Source organism: Cololabis saira, chromosome 4 (genome assembly GCF_033807715.1).
Source record: "Cololabis saira isolate AMF1-May2022 chromosome 4, fColSai1.1, whole genome shotgun sequence".
NCBI lineage: Eukaryota > Metazoa > Chordata > Actinopteri > Beloniformes > Belonidae > Cololabis > Cololabis saira.
In genome coordinates this window covers 436,659-450,407 of record NC_084590.1, presented here as the reverse complement: position 1 = coordinate 450,407, position 13,749 = coordinate 436,659, and the positions used below count along the sequence as shown (strand labels likewise).

At 49.6% G+C, this 13,749-nt stretch overlaps 1 protein-coding gene across 4 annotated transcripts in view; it reads left to right on the top strand.

Annotated features, from left to right (window-relative positions):
• The first annotated feature begins 1,969 nt into the window (after positions 1–1,969).
• The window catches only part of LOC133441394 (large neutral amino acids transporter small subunit 4-like), a 71,512-nt gene continuing 59,732 nt past the window's right edge, over positions 1,970–13,749 (top strand). For 3 of the 4 annotated variants that reach the window (XM_061718634.1, XM_061718633.1, XM_061718631.1), the window contains exon 1: positions 1,970–2,144. The gene's annotated coding sequence lies outside the window, so the exon portion shown is untranslated. Of the gene's footprint in view, positions 2,145–13,117; positions 13,230–13,749 lie in introns of those variants that run through there. The other variant, XM_061718632.1, reaches the window with a different exon arrangement.

Here is a 13,749-nt window from a genome sequence, read left to right as displayed (position 1 = left end):
TCAGAAATGGCTACAGGAGCACGTTTTTGAACACCGCATTGCTACACATGGATTTTGTACGATCCAGTTGGACCAAAGACTTCAGACAGATGGACAAAGGTGTGGTAAGAGACATGTTGTTGACAACAGGTGGTATAATTCTGGTCTTGTGACTGTGAAGGACCAGCTCTGGACTCCAGATGTTAAACTGCTGGATGTGGGTTTCCATCCATGCTTTCTCCAGAGTTAACACGTTTTACCTGCTGGTCCTGTGAGTGAAATCACCAGTACAGTTATTACTAGGCAGCAAACACAACACTCCTTAGATCTCAACCACACCTGCTATCTGACAGGGTCTCACCACATGTGTCATGATTTACATTGCAGCAACATAATTTATGTTAGGGGGTTAGGCGATATTCAATTAATGAATACATCCATCCATTATCCAGACCTGCTTAATCCCATTACAGATCATGTGGATCTGCTGGAGCCTATTCCAGCTATCTTCTGGTGAAAGGTAGCACAGGTCACTAGTTCATCACAGATTATTCAGTTCAATTGTGTATCAATTGATTGATCACCATCAGATTGTCATCAAAGTCTACACAAGTCTGGCAATGGTCCATTTATTTGATCCATGTAAGAGCAGAGCAACATGTAACATATGCAGGACAGTGGGCCGCTGAGAACCCTCATCCATCTAGTCCAGTGTTTCTCAGGTCCAGTCCTCAAGTACCACTGAAGGATTTAGGGGTTTCCCTGTGCCAGCACATCTGATTTAAGTGAATTGATCACCTCTTTAGTTTGGCATTGGGTCTGCAGAAATGTGAACCCTTAACTGGAGACAGGGGTGCTGCGGCAGGGAAACCCCTAAAACCAACTGGAACTGAAAAACGCTGCTTTAATCTATGTAATACATTCATGTTATTGTATTCTTCCAGACAGACTCAGGCATCCCCATGGCACATTTTATAAAAATGTATACTGTATATAATCCAGTGTATAATAGGGCACTAAGTCAAATATGAATGGGTGCAGCCCCGGTCCTTGATAGAGGGACCTCTCTCTTGTCCATACGTCACACTTTTCAGCAGCATCTATGATTTAGATGTTCCTCATTTTTTTTGATGATGATCATTTATGAGTATGGAAAATGATAAAAATAAATATTTGCCACAGGTGTGTTATTACAAAAAGTAATAAATATAAACCCCGTGTCCTGTTTAAAGGAGCCACTAGGTGTCGCCCTCGCAGTAAATGTTTCTACCAGATGTTTTCTTCTGGTTTGTTTTCTACTGAACTGTTTGAATCTTCCCCTCTTTTAGTTCTTGGAATGACATTTGGCGACCAGTACTAAGTAACCAGAATGATCTCATGGGATGATAGAAGGGTTAGCAAACAACATATAACAGACATGCAGCTTCTCGCACAGACTTTGGAAATAAGATACCAGCGAATTTTAGAGGGTTGGGAGGTTTAATTAAATACACTGAATTACGGAAGCTTTTAAACTGTGTTTCCGCACGCGATAATGTTACTTATTCTTTTGCTCATTTGTGTTTTCTCAAGAACAACTTGAACTCAGTCTGCACTATATTCAAATGAGACAGTCACATTCAGTGCATTCGAGCTCATTTATGTTGCCTTTAAGTTTAAATTGGCTATTGTCTTCCCCCAATAATATAATAATAACATACAAGTTGGGGTTTCTAACAACTTCATTCAATCGAATTTTTTTGTCTTTCCTAATCCATCACACACAGTCAATACAAAAGCTACTTTGTTTCCTATATTTGTGAGTCGCTTGTTCTGTCTACACATCCCAAATAAGCTGTTTTCACCAGAGACATTTTTTCTTCTACATTGAGTAACATAAGCGAGTAAAATTGTGGCTCACTGATTGGCTGTGACGGCTCTTTAGCCCAGACACCAACCAATAGGATGGCAAGGCTGTTTGTGCGGCGTTGCTGTCCAGCTATAAACATAAGGATGAAGGGTGACAGCAGAAATACCGTGTTTGAAGGGAAACAGACAGCCGTCCTGCGGGTGGATGTCAGCGTGTGTTCGGTGTCGCCCAGGGCCGTGTAGCGGGCCAGGCAGGGCCGTGTAGCGGGCCAGGCAGCGCCGGCTGGCGGGGCGGGCAGAGCCGCTCCGGGGTTCAGGTGAGGCTCCGCGGCTCCGCAGCATCCACCACACCATGACTCAGATTTTAGCACGATTATTGAAAGGATGAGGTGCCTCGCACTAAAAGAATATAAACTGCTACAGGCATCATATTGTAGTAAGTGTAGTATTTTCTTGCTTTTTTTAACAGGGAAGAACCCGAAGCAGCAACAGCCTTTGACACTATTGCCAAGTTCAGGGCTTTTACTGTCACTACTGACTAATTTGAATCAGTCATGATTCATGTCAGTTGATGAATTTGACTGACACGACTGGTTGTGCTTAGATTGTGAAAGCAATTCAACATGACATTGAAGTTATATGTATTTTTAAGTAAGTAGAATATTGTCTAATGAGTTACAAACGCGTATGTTAAGAAGCTGAACATGATTCTCGTATTTGCAAGCGTTTTGCTGCTGGGAAGCTCCGAGTCTTTGTGTCAGGGACAGGATGGATTGTTATTCTGTTGTTGATGTTGAACAGCTGAGAGCGCGGGAGTCAAGTTGCCGGGAGTCTGTGCGATTCCGGAAAAGAGCTCTTCGACATAAAAGTAACTGGCCTTGGAGCCTCATAAAACCACACAGAAAACCTTCGGAGTAAAAGATTACATTGTCATTTTTCTCTACACTGATAACATTTCAAATTGTAATTCGGATCACGTTTACTACAAAAGGTGTACTATTTGCACTATTATCTCCCGAAGTAGCGAGTCGTCGGCCTTTACTTTGAAATCCCCCTCCTCCCCCCGGCTGAGTTCCGGCTGCTGCTCGAGTTTCGGGAGGATGCAGATCTGGCTGGGCGGATGATTTCAGTCCAGTTCCGACCAGTTCCAAGGCTGTTCTTCCTCATTACAATATACATAGCTGAGTAGTTTATCGAGGTGAAGTTGTATAAACCACACAGCGTTCACCCCGAATGTAAGGCCCACTACTGAAGTCTGTGGTGCTGTTGTTGACAAGTTTGTATTCAGACAAATGGCCAGAGACAATATCCATAAACCGCAACGATAGTTTGTTGTCTGGGAGGAACTTTATGGACAAATACAACCCAGTCCGAAAACATGTTATGTTACGTCTTCAAAAATAGGTGCTATTTATATTTGTGCCTACAGTGAAATCAGTGTTTTCATCAGTGAAGAGCGGCACATTCCGTTAACGACGCTCTCAGTAACGAGACGATTCATTCAGTACATTTTTTTGGTATTGTATTGGTTTCGTTATTCATTTGTCTCATCAGTTCTAATGAAACATCTGGTAATGAAACATCTGGTAATGTCCCGTGAGGTTTTCCTGAAGGCTGATTTATGGTTCCGCGTCAAACCAACGCAGAGCCTACGGCGTACAGTGTGCGTCGCCGCGTACCCTACGCCGTCGATTTAACGCAGAATTCAGCCTTGAGGAGCGACTGCGCGCGCAGCCGAACGCTGGCCGTCTCGCGCCGGACTGGTTCGAACTGGCTCGGGCTCGTGTTGCGTTCACGTGCAATGCAGTTATGCGTAAACAGACCCTTTCAAACGAATTAGACACAAACAGACCCCCCCCCCCCAGCTTTTTGGGCACATTTATTTCAACACTAGCAGACGAGAAATCTAGTAGTAGGGGTAGTGTGTTGTTAGGGTAGAGTATTTTAATTAACATAATCAGCATTGACAGTTTTTTAATTTTAGCTACTCGCCTTTACATTTGAAAATGGTAAATCGTAGAATAGGAGTTTGGCATTAAACCAAGATGAATTTTTAATAGCAAGAGGGATTTCAACAATCTTTTCTGCTGTTAGATCTATTAATGGTGTTTTTCCCCATGAAGTTGGAATATTCAATATAGCAACAACCTCACGTGTACCTGCTGCAGAGCCATGTCCCCAGCAGCCAATAAGAGAAGGGCAATCACATTTGGACACCAATCAGATATCTCACGGTTTGTGCATGTTTAATATTTATAGGCAGGGTTTGTGGCTGAGAAGGGCTTCGTCTGTTGTTTTTTTAGGGCCCGAGCACAGAGGGGGGAGGACCCTATTGTACCTGTAATGTTTATCATAACTATAATTATTATTAGGGCCTGAGCACTGATAGAAAAGTCATATTTTAAGGCTGCCTCAAAACAGGTTGTTAAATGGGCTCAATACTATTTTGGAAAATATGAAATCTATCCGATGACCATATTTCTGCCATACTTTGTGCGATAATCTTTAAACTCACCCCAAGCATGCTGGCAAAGATGTCAGCAAGCACACAGCAGACATCCACACAGGCATGTGGAAGCAGCAGCGGGATGATCAGAGGCGGGGGTCAACACGCAGCTCCTGAAGCTCCGGCCTGCAAACATACACAAGTTTATGGATAAGTTGATCTGGTCAAGTATTGTTGTGCCAATAAGACAAAAAACATTTTTGAATAGTCGAGTCGGGATGGGGTCTAATGGCACTTTTGCACTAGGACTTACTCGGCCCGACTCGGCTCGTAACGCCTTTACCCGCCTCTACCCGCCTCTACCCGCCTCTACCCGTTTGTTTTTCCACAGCCAGGGGAGAAGTGGTGGGGTTGGGGTGAAGCTGCTGTGACGTACTCGATTGCGCAACCGCTTTGTTCATGTCGGCGCTGATCAGAAATCAGCTGGAGCCGCGAGCGGCTGAGAGTAAAACAGCCCGTCTACAACCCTTTTTTAATTCTCTCGTCAGCCCCCAGGTTTATGAACATCTGCACCTCAGAGTTGGATCACCAAACAGACGTTTTGCGCTTTATAATAAAATCGCTGCGAGCCGCGGGTCGCTCTCGCGCTGACTCCCGCTTCCTGATTCAAACGTTTGACGGCCCCACCCCCCGACCAATCAGAGGCGTGGAGGGTGATGACGGGCCCGCCCCCCGACCAATCAGTGGCGCGGAGGGTGGTGACGTCAGAAATAGTCCCTGCTCAGCCCTGATTAGAACCTCGCTAAAATGGTTACAGAAAGAGTATCGGCTTGGAGCGGCTCTGCCCGCCTCAGCCCCTAGTGCAAAAGCGCAAAACGGGGCCGTGGCGGGTAGAACCGAGTTAAGGTGGTACTAATGCAAAAGCGCCATATCATACATGTGGTCTTTTTAGCTCTATTGACGAGTGAGTCAGCTCACGGAGGTCTATAAGATCAAAACAGTCTAGAGCCTATGGAAGTCGCTAAAGCTGAAGAAACACCCACAACCGGCTGGTTGATTTCTTCTCTAATTCTGATGATTTTACTGTTAAAGAAGCTCATAAAGTCTTAATTACTGAGAGCTGCAGGAATGCACGGCTCAACAGAGTTGTGACTCTTTGTCAGCCTGGCTACAGTGCTGAACAGAAAACGTGGGTTACTTTTGTTATTCTCTATCAACTTTGAATAATAAGCTGTTCTGGCTTTGCGAATGGGTTTTTTTATATACTGTACTATTAGCATATCTTTCCATTCACGATAGGAGTCTACAGACTTACAAGAGTACCACTTCCTTTCCATTTTACGCATGTTTTGTTTCAACATGCGAATATCTGAATTATACCAGGGAGTTCAATTCAATTCAATTTTATTTATATAGCGTCTAATACAACAAAAGTTGTCTCTAGACACTTTCCAGAGACCCAGAACATAAACATAAACCCCGAGCAATTATTACATAAACAATGGCAGGTAAAAACTCCCCTAGTGGGAGAAAAACCTTAAGCCAAACAGTGGCAATAAAAACTCCCCTTTAGGAGGGAAGAAACCTTGAGCAGGACCAGGATCATAAGGGGGGACCCTCCTGCCGAGGGCCAGACTGGGGGTCATGGACGTCAGCAGCACACAGCAGGCAGGTGGAAGCAGCAACCGGATGACCAGGGGTGGGGACCGCAGGCAGGTGGAAGCAGCAACGGAATGACCAGGGGTGGGGACCGCAGGCAGGTGGAAGCAGCAACGGGATGACCAGAGGTGGAGACCGCAGGCAGGTGGAAGCAGCAGCGGGATGACCGGGGGTGGGGACCGCAGGCCAGCACGCAGCTCCTGAAGCTCCGGCCCAATCAGCATGTCCCAGATTAGGGTGCAGGGTCCGGGAAAGGTTGAGAAGGGGCAGGGCTTCTATGGTTGGAAACCCTCCTTTTCAAAGGAGCAACTGCATTTAAAGCTGAATGCAACAAATCAGCAGTGTTACTAACAAGGAAATCAACATCAGAGGTAGAACCCAGGTGACTGGCCTCGACTACATCACTATTTTCCACTATCGTAAGATGAGCAATGGGCTCCCTAAATTTAGCAATAGCTTCATCGGACAAACATCTGCTAAAATAATACCTTGTGGCAGGATGAGGCTCGACTCCAGAGGTTGATAAAACAGGACTTTATTCCAAGACAGCAGAATCCAACTGACAACTCAACTGACAGTTGACAACTACCGTATTTTCGCGACCATAAGGCGCAACTTTTTTTTTTTTTTTTTTTTTTAAATGTGCCGGGCGCCTTAAGAAACGGTGCGCCGTGTCTATTACCTGAATTACGGTAATGTAAGGCCGGCCATGAGAACGGTAAAGGGAGAAGGGGGCGGGTGAAGCTGAATGAGACCATCCACTGAGCTGTTTAATGCGAAACAGAAGATGAAAACTTTTAAGGATTTGCTTGATGTGTAAAGTGAAATAAAATACAATCAAACTAAGTTTTGCTCCCGCTCTATTTAAATAAGCACACTTGTTCTGCAGCGCGCGTGTGTTTTGCATGTCGGAACCGGTGACTTTCCCCGGTTAAAGCAGCGGCTGGAGCAGCGCGGTGATGGGCGCTGCTGCAACCCGACTTCCTGGTTCCCCAAGCGGTCCAATCGACCTGGTTCCCGGCCGCTTTGCGAGCAGAGATTTCTGGGGTCTGTCTCAGGTCTGATCAGCTTCACCCTCCGAAATTTGCAGCCAAATCTGTCGGTTACAAACCCGGTACCGGACCCCGACATGCGCGGGTGTGTATTCGCGGCGCGACACACAGATTCTCATTTATGTAGCGCTTGACTGGCGCAGCTGATGGACAGAAACCTATGGTGATTTTTAAAAGAAAAACTTTGCATAAGACGTTTCCAGCCGGAGTCATTATAAGGACGAATGGAAAGGGGGGGGCTGGATGAAGGGATGATGATGATCAGGTGGCTGAGACAGGTCTGGAAATTCGGACTGGAGCTCCTGTCGGATACAAACCCCGGTACCGGCTCCCCGACAGCGCGTGTGTGAGCGGGTCCAGCGCGGGGGAGCAGACGGGGAGCGGACCCGGGACCGACGCGGGACGCGGGACCCGGGACGCGGGACCCGGGACGCGGGACCTGGGACCGCCGCGGTCGGGATCCGCAGCACAACGCAGCACAACGGGGTATGAAACGTTTATTTTCTTACCTTTATTTATTCAGGGGTCTGTCCCAGGTCGGAACAACTTCACCCTGCGAGATTTTCAGGCAAATCTGTCGGTTTGATCTCTGGTAGCCTAACCAAGATGCAGAGGATGCGCTCAGGAGCCGCCAGGCTCCCGCCGCGGGTTTGCCGGGCCAGGGCGCACCATCCCCGGGGCAGATCCGGCCGAAATGCCGCTGGTCTTTCCCCGGGAGCCCCTACTCCCATACAGGTGGGTGGCTTCGGTCCCAGCCGGTCCGAACAGGTCACATTCCCGGTTAAAGCCGCTGTGACGCGCGCTGCTCCACCCCGCTGGGGAGAGACGGGCTCTGCGCGGTGGAGGATCCGCACAACGGGGTATGAAAAGTTTATTTACTGTTGTGCAGAAAGTGACTGACACCGAGGAAATTCGGACTGGCGCAGCTGAATTAGCGGAGCTCTTTAATGCAGAAACAGAGGTTTTGCTCCCGCTCTATTTTTTAAATAAGCGCTTGTGTGCTTGTGTGTGCGTTCTGCATGTGTGTGCGTTCTGCAGCGGGTGTGTGTGTTTTCCGGCCGGCGTGTTTTGCGGCAGGCGTGTGTGCAGCTCTGCTCTGTAGACTGCGCCTTTTGGGTCGGTGCGCCATATGTATGTTTTAAATCTAAAAATGACACACAAAAATGAGGGTGCGCCTTTCCACACGGTGCGCCGAATGGTCGCGAAAATACGGTAACAGAAACAAACACGCATTGCTAAGCAACCAATAAACACTTGTGACCACACCCCCTTCCCTCTAGTGCAAGGTCCATAATTGTGTCCGCCACACAGCCCCCCAGAACACCCAGAAGGTTGTCCTGGAAGGGCCCATCAGTCCCTCACTGGTGGCTTAATCAGCCGTCCTTCCTGTACCACAACAGGAGCATCACTGTGAGCAGGACGCTGCGGGGAAAAAACAACAGTCTTAGGTGGTAAATTAGAAAGTCCTGCCTTGGAAGCAACGGCAGGAGGTTTCAGAGGAGGGCGTCTACGACGGGGGACCTGGGCCGGGACCACAGCTTCATCCGCTACAGTGTGTGCGGGTTTAAGCCTATCTAGTGCAACGTGCTCTTTGCGGCCACCTAAGTCTAGCAAAAAGACCTTAGGGCCCCTCTCGAGGACTCTAAAGGGACCATCGTATGGAGGCTGTAGAGGAGAACGATGAGCATCATCCCGCACGAAGACAAACCGAGCCGACTTGAGCTCCGATGGGATGAATGTTCGCGGAAAACTGTGGTGAATGGCCCCCCGGGGTCAAATAACTATTTGATGCAAAGGGACCGCTTGCTGGGTGAATTTGCGGAGCCGAACTTTCAGGCAAAAATTCTCCTGGCACACGAAGTGGCTGACCAAACACAAGCTCTGCGGGCGACGCATTCAAATCTTCTTTCGGGGCCGTGCGCAAACCAAGCATGACCCACGATAAGCGGTCCACCCAGTTACCATCAGAGAGTGCAGCACGCAGTGCTGCTTTGAGGGACCTGTGAAAACGTTCACAAAGGCCATTAGCTTGTGGGTGGTATGCAGTAGTACGGTGTACCAGCACTCCCAAAGCTTCTGCCAAAGACGACCAAAGTTCTGAAATAAACTGGGGGCCTATGTCAGATGGGACACCGAAACGTGAGACCCAGGCACCCAGGAAAGCACGCGCCACATCTTTTGACCCTGTAGAGGACAGGGGCACTGCCTCGGGCCACCTGGTTGTACGGTCCACCATGGTGAGGAGGTGCGTATAACCCTGCGATGGAGGAAGAGGGCCAACCAGGCCGATGTGGATATGGTCAAACCACCTGGCTGAAATCGGGAACGGTTCCAGGGGCGCCTTTGTGTGCTGGTGGACTTTAGCCCGCTGGCATGCTACACATGCAGCCCACTCTTTAACCTCCCTACGGAGGCCGGGCCAGACGAACTTGGCCCCAACCAGTTTCACTGACGCCCGGATGCCAGGGTGTCAGAGGGAGTGTACTGAATCAAAAACCCGCCGGCGCCAGGAAACTGGGACCACCGGACGGGGCCGACCAGTGGAGATGTCGCAGAGAAGGGCTGGACCTCCGACCTCCACCGCCAAGTTCTCCAGTCTGAGGCCGGTACCTGCAGACTTAAGAGTCGCGATGTCCTGGTCATCGGCCTGGTCAGCAGCCATAGCAGAAAAATCAACTCCCAGGTTTACAGGGCACACAAGCGTGCGTGACAGGCAATCGGCCACCAGGTTTGTTTTACCCGCGACATGCCGAATGTCCGTGGTAAACTCTGAGATGGACGCTAGATGGCGCTGCTGGCGAGCGGACCACGGCTCTGTCACCTTAGACATTGCAAATATCAACGGCTTATGGTCTACATATGCCGTGAATGAACGGCCTTCTAAGAAAAAACGAAAATGACGGGTGGCGAGGTACAGCGCCAACAACTCACGGTCAAAGACACTATACTTTCGCTCACTGTCACGTAGTTTGCGGCTGAAAAATGCAAGAGGTTGCCGAACTCCTGCCACCCGTTGCTCTACGATTCCCCCTACTGCTATGTCCGAAGCGTCGGTTGTCAAAGAAATGGGCGCCGAAGGTGAAGGGTGAGCTAATGGCGCTTTTGCATTAGTACCGCCTTAACCCGGCTCGGGTCCGCGCGGCTCGTCGCGGCTCTACCCGTTTGTGGTTACAGAAATAGTATCGGCTTGGAGCGGCTCTCCCCGCCTCAGCCCCTAGTGCAAAAGCGCAAAATGGGGCCGTGGCGGGTAGAACCGAGTTAAGGCGGTACTAATGCAAAAGCGCCATAAAAGTACTGCATTGGCCAGGGCAGACTTAGCACCCTCAAAGGCACTGATGCGGTCAGGTGTCCAGTCCACTGGGTCACAGCCTTTCTTTTTTTGCAAGGCTCCATAAAGCGGCTGCAGGAGGTGGGCGGCGCGAGGGAGGAAACGGTTATAAAAATTAATCATACCCAAAAACTCCTGCAGCGCCTTAACCGACGCCGGGTGGGGAAACTCTGCCACCGCTTGTACCTTAGACGGCAGTGGAACTGCACCCTGAGCTGAAATCCGGTGCCCTAAAAAAATCAATAACCTGCAGGCCGAACTGGCATTTAGCCGGGTTAACAATAAGGCCGTGTTCATCTAACCTCTGGAAGACTAGTTTGAGGTGTGCCAAATGCTCTTCTGTTGAGGAACTGGCCACCAAAATGTCATCAAGGTAAATGAACACGAACGTGAGGTCTCGCAACACAAAGTCCATCAGCCTCTGGAATGTCCCCAGTCTGCACTGCCCCTTCAGGCCAAAGGGCATGCGCAGAAATTCAAAAAGCCCAAACGGGGTAATTACAGCGGTCTTAGGCACATCCTCTGCTCTCATGGGAACCTGGTGGTAACCGCGTACTAAATCCACCTTTGAAAAGATGGTTGTCCCTGCTAAATGCGCGGAAAAATCCTGGATGTGTGGGACTGGATAGCGGTCGTGCACCGTGACGTTGTTAAGACGGCGAAAATCCCCACACGGGCGCCACGAACCGTCTGCCTTCGGCACCATGTGAAGCGGTGAGGCCCAGGGGCTCTTGGAGCATCTAACTATGCCTAAACGCTCCATAGAGGCAAACTCCTCTTTAGCAATGGCTAACTTCTGTGTGTCTAAACGACGAGCATGCACAAAAACAGGGGGCCCTGTGGTGGTGATGTAATGCTCGACGCCGTGCCTGGTTGTCGCGGTGGAAAAGACAGGTTTAATCAGCCCGCGGGAAATCTGCCAGCAGACGTTGGAACACGTTACCTGCTGCTAAAAAACTAGCGTGTGCTAGCGGTCCAGATCCCCCAGTCTCACACGGGAAAGTGCGGCGTACTTGTCTCGTCGCGGGGGCGCACGAGCTGCAGGGCCCGCCGAGTTGACTGTTGGCCCAAAGCGACGACGACCAGATGATACCGGGAATCATCTTCCGTGATTCCCCGTAGCTGGAACAGCGCCTCGATATGCTCGAACCAGGAGCCGGGGTCCTCCTGCCAAAACTTAGGGAGCCTCAAAGCCGCAGTGGAACTTGCGGGCTGCGGAGGCTGATGAGATGAGGACGAAATGTCTTCTGTTTCCTCGAACATGTTCAAAAAAGGGGTCACCAATGTGGCAGGATGAGGCTCGACTCCAGAGGTTGATAAAACAGGACTTTATTCCAAGACAGCGGAATCCAACTGACAACTCAACTGACAGTTGACAACTAACATTATACATTTCTTGCAGAGTGGCTGTTTTTTCAAGATGGCTGCTGAGGACAGGTGTGCTTGGCTGGGCTCTACACCTACCTTTCTATTTTACATTTTAACACAGATTTTATCAGTTTTTGATGGTGTTTTTCGACATGAACGCTGCAAATCAAGGAGGTACTTAGATAAAGGACCAAAATCCACCAAAAGGTACAGTGAAAATGGACCTGTTCTTATCCTACTACTTTGCCTGTGGTTGCTGATTGCTCCACCTGTTCATGGTCTTTGTTTGGCCAGAAATCAATCAACCTCTCTTGGACATTCTGCACTTCTGAATAGTTCACCAAGGCTAGTATATTTTGGGCATGGACAATTAATTATATACTCCATATTCTGGCAGACAGCATTGTTTGGAAGCTCTAACAAAACTAAACCACAGATCAAGAGAAGAAAATGGTTTGCCTATAAAGTCCTGCTACTTTTGCTGCTCTTGTGTGGGGATGTTCAGCTGAACCTTGGTCCATTAGGGAACACAAACTTGGACCAAAACTGTGATTTGGTGGGCATTTCTACTGGAATGATTGAACCAACGCGTGCCGTCCCCCTTGGACTGTTGGCTCCTGAGAGGCAACAAAGCATTATTACTGGCTTTGCTCTCCAGCCACTGGAAGAGATGCACCAATTGTTTGTCTCCACTAGACCAGTCCTGGGTGGCAATTGGCCTGCTACCTTTAGCCAAGCTACCATTGGGACTGGCCCAGGCTCTAGTGGCAGCAGCAGGCAAATTTCCATCAGCCCAGTTGTCACCAACACAGCTATTTTCAGGCCAAGCCCCAGCAGTAGCAGCGCAGTTATCACAATGCCACCTACCACCAGGCCAGGCCTAGCCTCCAGAGGCAGCAGCCCTTCTCCTACCACCAGGCCAGGACCAGTCCCCAGCGGCAGCAGTCCTCCCTCTACCATCAGGCCATGAACAGGCCCCAGCGGCAGCAGTCCTCCCTCTACCATCAGGCCAGGACCAGGCCCCAGCGGCAGCAGTCCTCCCCCTACCATCAGGCCAGGACCAGGCCCCAGCGGCAGCAGTCCTCCCTCTACCATCAGGCCAGGACCAGGCCCCAGCGGCAGCAGTCCTCCCTCTACCATCAGGCCAGGCCTAGCCTCCAGAGGCAGCAGCCCTTCTCCTACCACCAGGCCAGGCCTAGCCTCCAGAGGCAGCAGCCCTTCTCCTACCACCAAGCCAGGCCCCAGGCTCCAGAAGCAGCAGCCCTTTTCCTACCACCAGGCCAGGCCTAGCCTCCAGCGGCAGCAGCCCTTCTCCTACCACCAGGCCAGGCCTAGCCTCCAGCGGCAGCAGCCCTTCTCCTACCATCAGGCCAGGCCTAGCCTCCAGCAGCAGCAGCCCTTCTCCTACCACCAGGCCAGGCCTAGCCTCCAGCGGCAGCAGCCCTTCTCCTACCACCAGGCCAGGCCTAGCCTCCAGAGGCAGCAGCCCTTCTCCTACCACCAGGCCAGGCCTAGCCTCCAGCGGCAGCAGCCCTTCTCCTACCATCAGGTAGAACAATTAATTTCTCATCTAAATACTAATCAGCTTCTAAATCCAATGCAACACGGTTTCAGGGCCAATCATTCTACAGAAACTGCAACTGTCTACTTCATAGAAAGGATTAATACTCTAATGGACAGGGGTGGAGTTGTTGGTGCTGTTTTCTTGGATTTACGAAAAGCTTTTGATACAGTCAATCACAATATTTTGCAATCTAAATTTAGTCAATTTAACTTTTCTGAGTTTTCATCTGTCTGGTTCAAATCAAATCTTTCTTCTGGAACTCAGTGTGTCAAAAGCCGGAACTCAATCTCTACATTCAAAGACCTTAGTACATGGGTACCCCAAGGCTCGGTCCTGGGGTCAATCCTCTTCAGCCTATACATAAACGATCTACCATATGCATGTCAAGACTATGAAGTAATTATGTATGCCGATGACACCGTAATTTTTGTGAAAGGTAAAGACCATTCTGATGCAGCTCACAACTCACGAGAGCCATGGTTAAAATATCTGATTGGTTACATAA